Source organism: Hoplias malabaricus, chromosome 2 (genome assembly GCF_029633855.1).
Source record: "Hoplias malabaricus isolate fHopMal1 chromosome 2, fHopMal1.hap1, whole genome shotgun sequence".
Lineage (NCBI taxonomy): Eukaryota > Metazoa > Chordata > Actinopteri > Characiformes > Erythrinidae > Hoplias > Hoplias malabaricus.
The window spans coordinates 15,714,225-15,729,915 of NC_089801.1; positions in this window are offsets into that span (position 1 = coordinate 15,714,225).

A 15,691-nucleotide genomic window follows, 5' to 3' on the forward strand; every position below is an offset into this window, starting at 1 on the left:
AAGCAGGAACATAACCTAGAGAGGTCACCTGTCCATCGCAGGGCATCACACACCCAAATAATCACTCACGTACTGGAGAAATCCCACTCAGCCACAGGGAGAGCACACCCAACTCTAAACGTAATGTACCTTTAGGGATGTGAATGAATGTACCTTTGTACTGTTATTTATTTCTGCATAATTTATATCAGTATCAAAGAGCACTCCTCAAAGAGCAACTACTTGAGCAATTGGATTGATGACCCATGATGAAGTCTGGGTGACACCACAGGGGAAGTAAAACCTCACAGTTTTGGTTAATATTATTTTTCCATGTCTGACAGTACACAATGATGTAATCAAAATGTTGAAAAGGATTTTGATCAAAGCCTTGAGGAAAATGTTTTGTGCTTTAAATGGTAGAATATGATCAAATGTGTTTACAATAAACAGGGGCATGGAAACAAAAAAAAATTATATTTTGGAATTTAGGTTTAATATGCACAGCACACCACTGTCTGACATTTGTTTCAGTAGTGCAGTGTTTTGACCCATGTTCTTTAGCTTGTAGGTACTTCATCGGTATATTAGGACACTTTAAATTAATTCTAACCTATTTCTTATGCATGACACTGCAGTTTTTTGTTTTTACACTGCACAATGTGGAATTGCTACATCTTTTTCAAGACATCTGAATTCTTTAATTATTAATCACCAGCTTTAAGACACTGTAAGACTTTTAAGATCCAAAGTCACCCAGGACTTCAATACTGAAGTAAAAAAAGGTACAAGAAAGTTTGTAGAGCTGACCATAGGCCTTTTTCCTCCAACTGGCAACATGAAGAACAGATAAGCAGAAAAATAAAGCTGGAAAAGGACTAAACAACATTTTATTAGATGGGTCCATAAAGAAATGGGATAGATCCGATCAACAATAACATTATGACCTCCTCCTTGTTCCTACACTCACCGTCCACTCTCTCAGCTCCACTTAACAGACAGGAGCACTTTGTTGTTCTGCAGATACAAACTGAAATCCCTCTGCTGCTCTGCATACTTTTTGGGCCCTTTTCACCCTGTTCTTCAATGGTCAGGACCACCACAGGGCAGGCATGAGGGCTTCTGTGACACTGACACTGTGGTGGTGTGTTAGTGTGTGTTGCACTGAGTGGATCAGACACAGTAGATCTGCTGGAGTTTTTAAACACTGTGTCCACTCATTATCCACTCTGTTAGACACACCTACCTCATTGGTTCACCTTGTAGAAGTCTGTGACAGTAGCTCATCTGTTGCTGAACAGTTTGTGTTGCTCGTTCTCTAGTTCTTCATCAGTTGGCACCGGACACAACCCACAGGACACTGTTGTTTAGATGTTTTTGCTTGGTGGACTGTTCTCAGTCTAGCAGTGATATTAAGGGGTTCGAAAAACTCCAGCAGCCCTACTGTGTCTGATCCACTTGTACCAGCACAACACAACTAACACACCACCACCAAAATTACACCTGCCCTGTGGTGGTCCTCTGGGGGTCCTGACTAAGAATAGCGGGGCTAAACATATGCAGAGGAAAAGATGGACTATAGTTTCTAATTGTAAAACTACAAAGTGCTCCTGTGTTCAGTGGACTTGAGAGAATGGACGTTTAATATGGAAACAAGGATGCAGTCATAATGTTATGGTTGATCGGTGTATATATATTTATGGGTTTCCTGCTAATTAAGCTCAAACAGAAGTACACTACATATAGTGAACAACTGCTAATTATATATATCTTGTAAACTGATTGGTATAAACAGGGACTTTGTTCCCCTTTGCTACAGTAACAGGTGCTACTATTCTGGTTAAAGCTTAACACTGCATACAGCAACACTGCTGTGAGGAATTCTATGCAGCCTCATAAAAATTTGTGGTGTCCAGTACTGCTACTATGTCTATATTGTTTAATCTGTACCAAAAAAATACTCTTTGATATCCTGAAATTAGATATATTGTATTGGACATAAGAAAATCAATGTAAAGTATTAAACAAAAGCCACTCCAGGTCTCAGAAGTAGTAAATAATGCTCAATCACTTCAGAGAACACAGTTCAATTGCTCCACAACCCGGTGCTGGAGGGCTTTATGTCCCTCTAGCCTATTCTTGGCACTGAGCATGGTGATCTTAAGTTGATGTGCAGCTTCTCCAAAACATCCCATTTCATTTCACGCTTTGCAATTTATGGGTTGCAGCTGATGTCACAGTAGCATGTAGCCACCATACTGAGGACCTACTCATTACTCAAACACACAATCCAAATAAAAACTGTGATATTTGAAGAGTTTAATTGTTTCTGTCATATGTCCTCATTTAGACTTTAAAATGAAATATATAGTATATATACTCTCCCTACATAGTGAACATCAAAGATAATAATTAAAAAGGGATACTTTAACCTAATATCTTACATATAATTATTGTCGACATACAATGCACTACGTGAGTGCACAGACCGTTGCTTTATTAGTGACTGTGCCCTACAGAGGGTGTAGGGAGACATTTGGGATTCGGCCTGGGCTTCGCTGCAGTGTGGATCTTCCACTGATCACTCACACTTTCAGACAAGGAGGACTACTTTAATAAACTTTAAGCCAAATCAGAGGAATAATTTATGCAGACAGTCATAATAAAACATTATCCTCCAAATATCTTTTCCATTCTCCGATTATTTACCCTGGGGATTATTTAACAGGGGGAAAGACTGAGACAAAATAATATGTGGCTTGTGTCTGTAGTCTCTTACATGCTACAACTAAACACGAGTGGAATAAGACGATTAATGAAGCTTGTATATGATCTGTGACAGACAGAATAGCAGAGTAACTCATTAGAGTCTGATGTGCTAACAGTTTTCTTTTACATCCTATAAAAAAAAAACACTGTAACTTTATGTGGTCTGCCACTTTGTAGCTAAGTTGCTGTGGTTCCTAAATGCTTCCTATCCCCCTTCAATCCATCATTTGCAGTGTAGTCTCTGTCCTTCAAATACCACTTTTAAATGACTTTTATTACAGGGATTAACAGTAGAACAATAAGTCCAAAATCAGTAAACTAACAAAAAGCAACAGCAAAATGAAAAGCTATGATTCCCCTCTTGTGTAACAATTACTGCACGTATATTTAATGTCACCTGGCATATACCACACTGGCTAGCATTGTGCTTGAAATGAGAGAACAGGGAGGGTCATTCTTGCCACCCAGAAGGTCTTTGAAACTTTACATCTGTTTAACTGGAAAATACTACTAAACAGGCAAATAGCAGGAGATATGCATTTACCAGTGCTAGATTCACAGAATCTGGCAACCAATATGCAACAATGTACAACAAAGTGTATACCTTAGTTTTATGCCTCTAACACACATACCCTGGCTGCAACATGTCCATGTCTAAATGGGTCGTCATTACAAAGTAAAAGAGCCATAAACTGCCAGAAAATAGAACAGTTCTGTGGTGGCTGTGCATGTCCGTTGCATTACCTGTGAACGTTATTTTAACAAGACTTTTTTTTTGTAAATCACATAATACTTGTCCATTTTGATTGTGCCTTCTTAGTTGTAAAGGCTGAAGTGGACCCTGACTCTCAGCTTTAAAGAGGACTGTGCCTACCTGAGATATATTTTTTATACAGTTGTAACTGTGGAGTGTCTAATCATGTAAGATTCTGGGAAACAAGCTCAGACACCAAAGTGGAATTAAGAACAACCGCACTAAACATGTTTGAAAGCTGTAAGTGAGTTAGGTTGCTATGATCAGCTTTTGTTTCTTACCTTTTGATGTGGCACATGTTGCCTCGCTGAGTTACAGGAGCTGAGAGAGCACAAAAGAGCGTTATTAGAAACCATTAAAAAATAATAAAATGGGCAACACCTACAAGACCATTTCAAAAGTCAAATATGTTCTATTTTATACCCCAGTTTTATGTTACAAAATTTGTTTACTCAATCATTTATAAAAATGCAAGGTATTTGGAAGCATGAGATTATTCTAGTAATTCTAAATTGTAACCAAACACTGATGAGTAGTAGTTGGTTAGTGATGGTTGGTGTCTCTGTCACACAGATCCAGGGTCCTGGGCCTTAGGTCACTGACTGTGAGGAACTTAGAGTGTTTTTTCCTGTGTCTGCATAGGTTTCCTCCAGGTGATCTGGTTACATCCCACAGTCCTAAACACATGTTGGTAGATGGACTTGCTATTTAAAAGTGCCCATAGTTATGACAGTGAGAGTCACTCCATGAGTTTGTAATGCCATGATCTGTTTCCAAGTCTGGGGTGTGTTCCTGCATTGCACCCAATGCTTCCGGGTAGGCTCTAGGCTCACTGCAATCCTGAATAAGACGAAATTATTACAGAAAATGGTTTAAATGATTTAATGATTAATAAATTACTGACCACTCCTGATGATTGTAGAGTAAAATGCAATGCTTGTGGTGGACAAATGGACCAAAACAAAACATAAATAAAGAAGACAGTTAGGTTTAAAATCAAGTTATAAAAATGTATTTGATAAAATTACAGTATATTTTGTTACTTAAAAAATCTATATAAAATACAAAAGGAAAATAGAGAATGTTTTATTTTTTATAGTATTAAAATATTTATTTTCTGATTGGATGAGGGATGAGTTTGGGCTAAGTTCCTGGTGGGCCAACTGAAGTGTTCTAAAGGGACAAATTTGAAGAGAGATTATAGGCCTCGAACGGCCTGGGAATGCCTCGATATCCCCCCGGAAGAAGTGGCTAGGGAGAAGGAGGTCTGGGTTTCTTTTTTTTACTCTGACTGCTTCCCCCACGACCCGGACCCAGATAAGTGTTGAACAACTTTGGACACCCACGGGCCACAATTATGGCAGCCTTGGACACATCTGAGAACATCTGGCCTTGCTCTGGCTGGGTAGGATGAAATAGTGCAAAAATGAGAACCAAAGAACAGAATCCATAACTGAGAAATAAAGTTTTGAGAACCAAAAAGGAAAAACCACAACAGAGAAATAAAATTTTAAAAAGGAGAGAACTTTTATTAATATTGAGTCTCAAAAACAGGTTTGTAAACATAGTATTTCTGTATTTAACTGTTTATTTTGTACTTGCACTTTTCATTGCCCTTTTTCTCTGTTATGTTTCGCATTCAGTTCAAAAACCTTATCGCTTTTGAGTTCCACAGTCTTGCTTTCAGTTCAAAAAGCTTCTCACTTCTGACCTCTGGCTCTGTTTTGATAGAAGGGTGGGATCTGGTAAGCCATTGGCTGCCCACAGAGTACAATGTACACACCCTGTTATGTCAGCAGAGGCTTGTGAGTTTTATCTCTCCCTACACACACACTGTTGAACTGCAGGGTAATTGCCTGACACTGAACTGCAGACAAAGATTCAATTAAAAGAATTACATAATCCTACCATAATCCAAAATATAATTTCAGTTTGCACAGGTTTAGTTATGGCACTCTTAGATATGATGGCCTCAAATTCTCTAGTCCTGTCATATGAGCATGAACAGGGCTCAAAACAATGATCCAGTTAAAGGCATTAGTCGGCTGGATCCCAGGTAAGCGTTGGAACTGAAGCCTCTGCAAGAGCAATGTTAATAACCACTAGACTAGTACAGTGTGTTTCTCAAAACTGAGAATATGAAAATAGTATTTGCATCTTGTAAGAATAAATTGACACTAAATTAACTTGTAAGAACAAACCTTCTTGTCAAATGATGTTACAGCACAAGAAAACAGGTCCAGAGAAGGTACCAGTAACAGCAAGAACCTCCTGAGGAAAATTATTACAGACTTTAATATAAAACTTATATCTTTAATATAGAAACATAATATGGCTTGAACCACATGAATGAGACTTTAGAAATATATCAGCATTTTTCTCAGCTCTCCAGTGTTTCATAACAGGTTTAAGGGCAGAAAAAAAAACTTGAGTTATGAATTATGAAACAATAAACACTAGGATTTGTTCTCTTAGCTCAGTCACTAACCTACTCCTGCATGCTTGGTATTTGAGTGGGATCACAAGAATATTTTAGATATTATTGCCATAATTGACAATTCTCAACTACTTTTTTCAAACAACTAGCATTTCACCCTATCAGGATGGGCTTAAATGTCCATGGGGTCCTGGGGAAATTCTCTTACAAGGGGTTGTTTCTCTCGAAAATGTCTGTGTTTTCCCCTGACATTCTTGCAGAAAATAACACGGTTTTTGGACCGTCGGAGGAAAACTGAACACCTGGAGGAAACCCCTGCGGACACAGGGAGAACACACCAAACTCCTCAGAGTGTGACTCGAACCCACAATCCCAGGACCCTGGAGCTGTGTGACTGTGTGAAATCAACAATTCTGGAGAACAACTATAAGGACTCAGCAGCAGGTAGAATGCTTCTCAATCAACCAGACTATGCCACTGGAACTACTGTTATATGATATGTTGTATAAAAAGAGTATTCCATTTTGTTTTTTGTTCCTTGGGCATGTTTTAAGCTGTGTGTGCACCATGGAACCTCTGTGTCTGCAATGAGTGCACTTCACAGAAGCTGATTTGACAACTGGACATATAATGTGAGATGTGCTTTTAATTGACTGGAATGAGAACATTTATCCATACCAGGCTTTTGAGTATAAGACTGTGGAGGAATGTGAAGCAATGAATTAGAACTAATAAGCCTGATCAGAGAAGCTGTGTTTGGATTTGGTGCTGAAATATTTATGAGCAGTAGAGGGCAGCAGCACTCTCAGTAAATTTAACAAATTCTATATAATGGCATGGTACTATATGTGTATAAAAACAGGATCCTCAGTTGACAGGGCCACCATGAATATGAACATCATTTGTACCATCACTGCATTGGGTTTGGGAAGCACCTTCTGAGCAGGACTGCTCTCCTAAGTGACTCCAACAGTCTTCCAATGTCAGCCAAACACAGTATGCTGGAACAGGGGCTCTATCTACAGTTTTCTTATATAAACTCTTGAGGGCTTAAGAGCACTTAGTTTTTCACAGAAGGGACAGGCATGGAGGAGCAAAGACAGAGAAGGCAAGAGACAGATATAAAAGAGAGGTGGACAGACAAACGGACATGGAGAACAGAGAGAGAGAAACAGATGAGGCAAATGTATATTTTTAGCTTATTACATCTTCAGAGTGCCAGAAAGAGCAGGATGCGTCTCTGAGTAGCTCTCAATAATGCAACAGCCTATGCTCTATAAAACACACACATACAGAGACACTCTCTCTCTCTCTCTCTCTATCTTTCTCTATCTATCACTCTCTCTCTAGAACACACACAGACAAATTCATGGGTGTACACACACACAGGCATGCATACCCTGAGAGATTCAGTGGCATATACAGTATTCATGTGTATGGGCTCTGTAAGGCTCAGGATAGAGACACATTTCTGTTCTCTGAAAGTGCGTGACAGAAAGTTTCTGAGAGTTTATTGCGGACATGGCCACATATGGCCAGCTGAAGTTGGTGGGAGGGGTGTTGGGGTAGTCTGGATATTCATCACGTTTTGGGGACCAAAATCTGTTCACATACTCACGTTGTGGGGCCTGATTGTCCCTACGGCAGTGTTTCTCAAAGTGTGGGGTTCGCCCCACTAGTGAGGTGTGTAAGTGTTGCAAGTGGGGCACAAGGAATCTAAAGAATCTAAAGAAAAGTCTTTATTAATGCCTTTATGTTTTACCTATAAAGCTTACTCAGTAAAAAGCACCCACTTTGGATTCATTAATAGCCCTTAAACATAATGAAAGAACATTAGATAGGAGACCACAAAAATGTAGCTTGCCTGGAACCAAAATATGCTTTTATATGCAAACTTTTATTTTGAAAATGCGCCACTGAGATTAATGCGATTTGGCAGTGAATCAGACAGCGTGGGTCTTCTTTCAGCCTTCGTTAAAGCATCTGTTCAAATATAAAGCTTCTCCAATCATTAGCTTCACTGGCCACAGATTCACCGTCAGAGTCTGGTTTATAAAGTTAGTGTTTACCAGCTCTGGGCTTGAGGTCAGTAACGAGAGCACTACAGATAACAACTAATTTATTTAGTTGTACAGATAACAGCTAATTTACAGTTATAAAAGCAGCTTGTGTATAACTTTTAGGGAAACAGAGGAGGATCTGAGAGTTAGTTAACGTTAATATGAGCTGTGTTCAGGTTGTGAGAAAGCACTCTAAACATGCAGCAACATTAGTCTCTAGCCTTGCCCCAGACTGCACACTGCTGCACTGAATAGCATATGTATATATATATATATAAATCATCCTTAGCAGTGCTTTCTGTAGTGTAGCATGTAAAGTTCCATAGTGTGTTGCTTGGGACACAGTCTCACTCTCTAATATTAATGTTAATTAAATGCTGTTCCACATCATTTTACTGTCTTATCTACAGGAATCAGTTTATAGCTATCTAATATTTTGGGAATGGGGTGGGCTTTGACTCAGCAAATATGTCCCCCCAATATCAAACTCACTCCTACACCCTTGTACCTGCCTTTGCTCATTTCTGTACAGATTGAAATTTGAGAAACTGAAGCACAGTTTAATTAGTGGCCAATTGTCTGTATTCTTGAATGTTTGAACAGTGATCTTAATGTATCTAGTGTTATAATGTTAAGCTACTGATTTAGAGATAGAAGTTGATGTTACTATAATAAACTAGAAAATTGTAAACTTGCATGTCTGTTTTATTACCATTTTTGGGGGCCTTTGTCTGAGGTGGGGAATGATAGAACAAGCTCATGCCCTCATTGCATAAATGATTACTTTTTAAGGTAAAGATGTGTTAAGGATAGGGTTACGACAGTATTAGTTGTGGTTAAAGTAGGACTGGATGATATGGCTAAAATTTATATCACAATATATTCCTTAATTTTGAAAATTAAGAAATGTATTGTGACATCACCATCAATCATAAACCAGTTGTAAATATTCATATACAAAATTTTGAATTGAGTGTGCTGAATTGACGACAGTACCCTAATGTATATTGAAAACGTGTTTAGAAACCATATCATTGTTATTAAAACTTTTTATATTGCGATACATGTTGATATTGAATTATTGTCCAGCCCTAGGTAAGTCTCCATTAAATAAATGGTAGTCTTTGGGATGCCCCCTTAAAGCACATCTAAGCTAAATGGCTCCTGTGGCTAGGAGTGCTATGCGTACTGAAAGGAGAGAACTGATAATCAAAGAAACAAAACAAAACATGGACAGGACCTTCTTCCTGTGTTTACTTTCTTGCTCCTGTCTCAGTCAGGTCTGACCAATCGGTGGTGAGAACATGGTTTACGGTGACATGCTTTTTTTCCTAGATAATGAACTTCTTAATTGATTCAGACCGGAGCAGACGAGATCCAGTTTGTTTGGTGAGACCATAATTGCTTTGTTTGCATAGCCACATACAGTAGTTTGTCATTAAAACAATGTGTCAAGAAGTGTTGTGACATGGGCGACCAATATACCACATGATATCTAATCTGAATGTAGTTGTAGGTTCAGAAAATCAACTCGAATCAGATTAGAAAGCACTGTATTTCTCAGTAGAAAATTGCAAATGGTATTCAGTGTGTTTGTGAACCATCTGTGGATTTGTAAAACTTTAGCCTGGTAATGTGAATTGTGTTTGGAAGGGGGTGGGGTTGGGGGTGAGTCTATGTGGGCTTACCTGTGTCAAAATGCAGGTACACATGTGCAGCCTCATGCTGGGTGAATGAAAGGCAGACTCCACAGGATTCTCCTGAAAGATAAACAGCATTTTTTACACAAACATAATCACTTCCTCTTATGCAGTTCCAATCATCAGTGTGAATATTTGATTAGTTAAACCAAAGGGTAAAGGAAGGAAAATGTCTCTCTCATTCTACCACAGTATTAACCAAGCTGTGCCAAGCAGTTTGTCCCTGCCTAGGTTTTGCTCTGTACAGTTCTACCTCTTTTAGCGAGATTTCAGCATGGTGTGAAATGGCCCAGAATGTTTTCATAGACTCTCACATTAAGGCTCTTTTTTTCGAGTTGAAGAACCTTTAATTAATTCTCAGTGGAGGGCTCGCCTCAACGTGCATTCATCATACATAACCTGAGGCATGTTCCAAATGGCCCCTTACACTATTCCCTAAATTCTTCAATATGTAGTGCACTATATAGTGCTGTATAGCAGTGTTGGGCAAACTATGGCCCACGGTTAGGCAGTTTTAGCCGGTCCTCTGAGTATTTACAAAATTGTCCTAAAACCGCATTAATTTCACCTTTTTCCTGCAATATCCTGCATTAGATGTCCACTAGATGGCTCGCGCCAAACACTACTGACCTCTGCTAAAGCTGAGTCTATTAGGTCTACAGACCATTTACCATTAAGTTGAGTGCTACTACCCCTCTGAGGTCAGCTATCATGCCTTTGTGATCTAACAACTTGGCTGGTTTAAGACGTCACACATAAACCATTACATTTTGTTAAAAGTGCTGCTTTAAACGCTGTATTGGTTTTGTTTATATGGTGACACACCAAGCAGAAACAAAGATAAAATTTAAAAAATACATTGCGTATCACATTCACGTATAAACGTTTGCATGATTAAATTATTTAATAAAAAAATCGAATAATTAAATGAATTAAACCTCTTGGCACATCTGTCAATTTTTAAATCCCATTGTGTCCCTTGAGCTGAAAAGTTTGCCCATCCCTGCTGTAGAGGCTTAGTAACTTTATTAAAAAATACTCCTGGGTCTAGCTATCCACAAAGACTATTATGTAAGTTAAGTGAAAGTTTATGTTGCCTTCAAGTGGTTAAGGGTGGTATTGCTACATGAGGTGACCAGAGAAACACTCATTAGATTACAGTGTCAAGTTAGTTTCCTGATTAATTGTGCAATGCAATGTACTAAAGGGTTAGTTCTTAATTTACCCATTAAAGAAACTGTCCCTGCAACCATTACCCAACTGAGAGAGAGAGATTGTGTTTTTACTCAAAAGCATAAGTGAGAAAAGTAATATTTTTTTTACTCCCCTACATATTATGCATTCAAATATAGTTACTAATTCCTTTGCGCTTATTTTACTTTGGGCTCCAATTTCATGGCTGCATTCAGACGATTAAGCCACCTTACAGCATTTGGCAATTTTGGAGGACGCTAATTTTGTAGGACATGGTTGTCATTTGTTAATTTGGTGGACAGAAATAAAGCCACCAGTAATGATGAGGAATGGCACAGCAGGGTGTGTGACATATAAAGGACATCAGAGGAACATTCATTTTGCACCCATTCTGGCTCAAAACACATTGTGCTAATTCCTCCTCAGGTTTGGTCTTATCACAAAGCCAAGTTCAACACAGAATTCTCCTGGCTTAAAGCAGGCATGAAAAGACATCCAATTTCTCACAATAGGGTACGGAGCATGAATATTACAACCATTAAAACCATATCTTCCAATTAGTAACTAAATGCAGCAGGATGCATTGAGTTATGACATGTTCATCCAGTAACAATCAGTGAACTATTCTGTGAGCCACAGTCATACATAGGTTGGTTTGGTCGAGACAAAAAAGCCCTTGGTGCCATCATATATCAATGGGACTAGGACGTACAAAACACCCTGCTCCAAGTTTGTATTGTCCTTTCTCAACTCACATGTGATAGGAACTGAGTAACACTCTCAAAAAAGCTGTGACTGTGGTTGCCAACAATACATGCCATAAAATTTGTATACAGTAATCCCTCGCTACTTCGCGGTTCATCTTTCGCAGATTCGCTACTTCGTGGGTTTTTACAAGGGGGCTTTTTTATTATTTACATGTATTAGACTAGGCCTGTAGGTGACAAAATATATCATTTACAAGTATTTCTTACATACTGTACATGTATTGTTCACGTCCACATCTACTTATGCTAAAACACAGCTTAGGAATGACTCTATTAAAGAAACTGGTAGGATATCACATGTAGTTCCAGCTGAAGAACATTATAGAATGACTGTTTAATGCAAAGTGTGGGTTGTTAACAGTACAAGGAGGGTTTTAAAATCCAAATACTCATTAAATACATAAAACAATATCTTTCCTTTGTGGAAATTCATTTTTCGCTGGTGGTCTTGGAACGCAACCCCCTTGAAAAACGAGGGATTACTGTATTTTAAAAATTGAGATTTTCCTCTCTCCATTTTTGAAAATATCCCCATCCAAACTAATACGAAAACAGCTGCATTATCATGCCTGCCCAATAGGGGGCAAAACACCACGACAATTGAGAGAAATAGAGGTTTAATCCCAAATCTCTCCATACTCCCTAAGTAGTACACTACACAAGTAATGAAATTTTGTTCTGTATTTCTGAGGTTAAACCTTAAGATATTTGAGACAGAAGCTCGGCACCTCTCTCTCAGCCGGAGGGATAAGCAGCTATACACATGGCTTCTAAAGAGAAAACGTGCTTTTCATTGGTTGTCAAACATTACACACCCAGTATATGATGTCAATCACTTTTATTTAGCCAATCAGCAGAGTTTGCTGTTAATCATTCATTGCTACAGCTAATAGAGTCACAGCCCCTCCTACAGGGGTTTGTTTTGCAGCAGCACTAAGAGAAACAGGTCAGTGCTGGGGAACATTTAGATAGTAACTAATGTTAGCACCATGCCTTGGAGAAACTACGTTTTATTCTCCCTCAGCACCTCTGCAATGACAATAAAGCTGACTGACTTTAAGTATCAAAGTAATATTTAATACATAAAGATCTGATAATTAGATCATTTCATATATAATTAACAATAACATTAGCAATATTCTTAGAGTGTAAGACAAATATAGGAGTCCTGAATAAGCAGCTTTCTATGTGTTAAACATAGAAAATAACAACAACAGTGTTTTAACATAATCAACTACAATATCATTTGATATATACATTAAATATTGTAATGTAATAAGGATGAGATTGTCTTTTAGACCTATAAGATGCTTTCATTCAAGATCTCATAATGAATAAATAATTTAATATTGTACAGCAGTTTTTTTTAACTGGTAATACAGTATTTGCAAAATAGATGGACAGACTCTGCTTTGCTGTTCTTCAGAAACGCTACTGGATTTTCAAGTTAGTCCTAATGATGACTGGCTTAATAAATGACTAATAACAAAAAATGTAGTATCTGACTGACTGCAGTTGAAAAGGATTGGCAGGTATATACTTTTTCCTGGTTCCTACCTTGGGGTATCAGCCACTCTCTATGTAAGATACACAACTTGTTTTAAGAACAGCTATTTTATGTCTAATATTTTCATATCGGTAGGAGCACAAAATCATTTCTGAGTGGTTTTGCTTGTTTTTGGGTTGGTACACTTTTAGAAAAAAATGGTACAGTGGAGGTACCTTACTGGTCACTAAAGGTACAAACAGTGTACAACAGTGGTTTTAAAGTCCAGTGGTGTTCCCTAAAGCTACATTACGTTCTCTTCTCCAGAAGGAGAGGTGAATGTTTTGTAATCTTTCATTATAGACCTGTGTAAAATATGAGAAAATAATGTAAGTCCTGGAGATGAAACGGGGCGTATGAATTCATCACAATTTTTAAATCTACAATTTTAATAGAATAAGGTACAATCATGTTCTGTAATTAAAGTTACAGAAATAGTACCCTTGAGGATACTGCCAATATTTCTGAAAGTGTAGGAGCTCCAGATCCCTGAATGAAAGCGTGAATGCACTCAAAAAGTGATTGTTTTCATAATGTCTCTTTTTTAAGACCACTACTGCACCTTTTAAAGATACATTTATAATGTCTGTAATTGTATGAGCATGGAAGCAACCCAGAAGCCTTGTTTACTGCCAGTTTTAATGACCAAAACAATTCGGCTTTTGTTAAAGTATTTCAGGTATCCATCCAACATGTCAGCTATAACTCCTCACCTATCATCTGATATATTCCAGACCATAATTTTAACAGTTGTTATAAGAAAAACAAAGTTTTTTATCTGCTATGTTTTAGTTCATCAATATTAATTCATTCATTATCTGTAACCGCTTATACCATTCAGGGTTGCAGTGGGTCCAGAGCCTACCTGGAATCATTGGGTGCAAGGCAGGAATACACCCTGGAGGGGGCGCCAGTCCTTCACAGGGCAACACACACACTCACACCTATGGACACTTTTGAGTCACCAATCCACCTACCAACATGTGTTTTTTGGACTGTGGGAGGAAACCGGAGCACCCGGAGGAAACCCACACAGACACGGGGAGAACACACCAACTCCTCACAGACAGTCACCCGGAGCAGGAATCAAACCCACAACCTCCAGGTCCCTGAAGCTGTGTGACTGCAACACTACCTGCTGTGCCACCGTGCCACCCTAGTTCATCAATATCTATTTCTAAATTCACCTGAGCAATAGCAGTTGCAGGTTTCCAGGTATACTGGTAAACTGTAGGTTGGTAAATATAATAATACATATAGCCACAAGTGGCAATTTATAGGGTCAACACCCATCACGTCAGCTTATGACCTTCCCTGAGACAGAAGTCACACTTTAGGGTAGTTTTTGTAGTGTCTTTAAAGGTTTAGCAACTGTCCAGTGGCTTCTCTCATACTTTAAATAACTTTTTTATAAATTATGGTTTATTGGTTGTTTTCTAAGCAAGAGATTAAGTTGAAAAACATTTCAGTTCCAGTGCTTCTGACACTATTACCATCTTTTCATCCATTTCCAATAATGTTCATTTCAAATTTCATCACCAGTACCTCAGGACAAGCTGACAAGATATCATTTTTCCAAGTGGGGGAAAAAACATTTAAAAAGCAGTGCACATAAATGGCCTGCTATTAGATTAATCCCAGACAGAATCTGTGAAGAAAAACAGAGGGAAGTCTCCTGAGACTGATTTAGCAGACAAGTGTACTTAAGCCTTCAGAGGGAATTTCCCAAACTAGGATTCCTCACTGAGCTGGGTAATGTGAACTGAAGGTTCAAACGTTAAAATTACCCATCACTAATGTTCCTTAAGTTATACTCTTCAGATTATTTATCTAGTCACCTTAGGAATTTCGTTTGGTGTAATGCACTACTTAAAAAATATCTCCAGAGCATCTCCCTGTCAAAGACACTAGACACTGCCAAAAAGTAGCAAATTGTTATTCCATCATCACAGCTGATTTAGTCGTTGGAACACAGCCACAGTAAAACAGCATAGACTTCAGCATGATATTGCTTTTATACAATAGTTTTACCAGTGCCATTTTTAGTTAACAGTGTGTTTTAAAAAACAAATTAATTGCATATTAGTGATTATTTTCAAGGTCCCTTTTTAAGACTGAACCATTTCATTGCAGATATCAGAATGTAAAATAATAGTATCAATTTAAATGTTTTTTTTATATTTGGTGTGTTTTCGATTAAAAATGTAATCACAACAATAAAGTTAAAAAGCTAATACCTCCTTGTATTTTTGGGAGCTAGAGAAAGTGAGTGACGGAAACAGTCCTTTTTTCACTTCCAGGTTTCCAAAACCTCTGACAATAGTTTGTAATCGCTGTAGAACCCAGGCATTTAATATTTAATTCTGGAAAAGATTTTAAATGTAACATTTTTCCATTGTCATCTCTGGTTGCCATGGATATGTCTGGCACAGAAGATCTGGTTGTGGGATAAAAATCTGCAAACTCTTGAGGTATAAATATTAAC